The sequence below is a fragment of the Arachis stenosperma genome, chromosome 4 (assembly GCF_014773155.1).
Source record: "Arachis stenosperma cultivar V10309 chromosome 4, arast.V10309.gnm1.PFL2, whole genome shotgun sequence".
NCBI lineage: Eukaryota > Viridiplantae > Streptophyta > Magnoliopsida > Fabales > Fabaceae > Arachis > Arachis stenosperma.
In genome coordinates this window covers 80,616,737-80,618,822 of record NC_080380.1, presented here as the reverse complement: position 1 = coordinate 80,618,822, position 2,086 = coordinate 80,616,737, and positions in this window count along the sequence as shown.

Genomic DNA, 2,086 nt, shown 5'->3' with positions numbered 1-2,086 from the left:
CTGTTTTTCAATTTTGTGCTTTATGTTTGTCTATGTTTTGAGTCTTTACTACATGATCATTAGTATTTAATAACTATGTCTTAAGGCTATGAATAATTCCATGAATCCTTCACCTTTCTTAAATGAAAAATATTTTTAATACAAAAGAACAAGAAGTACATGAGTTTCGAATTCATCCTTGAAATTAGTTTAATTATATTGATGTGGTAACAAGACTTTTTGTTTTCTGAATGAATGCTTGAACAGTGCATATTTTTTTATCTTGTTGTTTATGAATGTTAAAATTGATGGCTCTTGAAAGAATGATGAACAAAGAGAAATGTTATTGATAATCTGAAAAATCATGAAATTGATTCTTGAAGCAAGAAAAAGTAGTGAAAAAGAAGAAGTTTGCAAAAAAAAAAGAGAAAGAAAGAGAAGAAAAAGCAAGTAGAAAAAGGCAATAGCCCTTAAAACCAAAAGGCAAGGGTAAAAAGGATCCAAGGTTTTGAGCATCAATGGATAGGAGGGCCCAAGGAAATAAAATCCAGGCCTAAGCGGCTAAATCAAGCTGTCCCTAACCATGTGCTTGTGGCATGCAGGTCCAAGTGAAAAGCTTGAGACTGAGTGGTTAAAGTCGTGATCCAAAGCAAAAAGAGTGTGCTTAAGAGCTCTGAACACCTCTAACTGGGGACTTTAGCAAAGCTGAGTCACAATCTGAAAAGGTTCACCCAGTCATGCTTCTGTGGCATTTATGTATCCGGTGGTAATACTGGAAAACAAAGTGCTTAGGGCCACGGCTAAGACTCATAAAAGTAGCTATGTTCAAGAATTAACATACTTAACTAGGAAAATCAATAACACTATCTGAACTCTGAGTTCCTATAGATGCCAATCATTCTAAACTTCTAAGGATAAAGTGAGATGCCAAAACTGTTCAGAAGCAAAAAGCTACAAGTCCCGCTCATCTAATTAGAACTAATATTCATTGATATTTTGGAATTTATAGTATATTCTCTTCTTTTTATCCTATTTGATTTTCAGTTACTTGGGGACAAGCAACAATTTAAGTTTGGTGTTGTCATGAGCGGATAATTTATACGCTTTTTGGCATTATTTTTAGGTAGTTTTTAGTAAGATCTAGCTACTTTTAGGGATGTTTTTATTAGTTTTTATGCAAAATTCACATTTTTGGACCTGAAATTGAGGTGCTGGGTGATGACAAGTCATCATATACCCATTTTTCAAGCTAATTTCACTTGTTTTGTTAGCATTTATGCACTTTCTTGCATCCTAAGTAAGTGATTTGGAGTGAAAATGCATAACTTCTTTAAATCAAACAACCACCATGAAATTAATGTTAACTCATGAGGTTTAAGCTAAATTTAATTGATTTTTAATTGATTTATAAGCCTCTTGAATTTAGTGATACTTTGAGTGGTTGTTTTGGTTTATTGTAGGTGAAGAAAAGAAAAAAAGGAAAAGCGTGGCCTAAGGAAATGTGGCCCAAGGAAAAGAAAGTGTGGTCAAGGAGAGAGGAAGTGTGCCGCATGCAATGGGGGGAGGCAAACATTGCCCTCCACAAGGGCACACTGCCCTCTAGGAGGGCAACATAAGGGAACCAAGCATAAAAGGCAACTCTGCCCTACCCACTACAAGGGCAGAGCACAAATCTGTGCCTTGGAATCAAGAAGAAGAAAATGTTGCCCTGCCCTCCACAAGGGCAGTATCGAGCTCACAAGGGGAGAAAATCAAAGGAAAATGTCTCCAAATGCTTGCCACAAGAGTTGAACACGGGACCATGAGGAAGCAAGGAACTAAGTGCCATCACCGTGCCAAGAAAGCCAAGGAAATTAAGTAGCGTGTGTTTCTGCTAGGATTCGAACGCGGGACTTCATTTTGGAAACACAGAGGGCAGGGCAGCATTTTGTGTGTGGCATGATTCTGGCGCACCAAGAAACGAGTCTGGCGCACCAAGAAACGAGTCTGGCGCACCAAGGAGTGAATCTGGCAGCACCAGCGCGCACCACAGCACGATCCTGGCAGCACCAGCGCGCACCAACTTTTCCTGCCCTGCCTTCCGCGCGGGCAGGGCAGCATTCTGTGC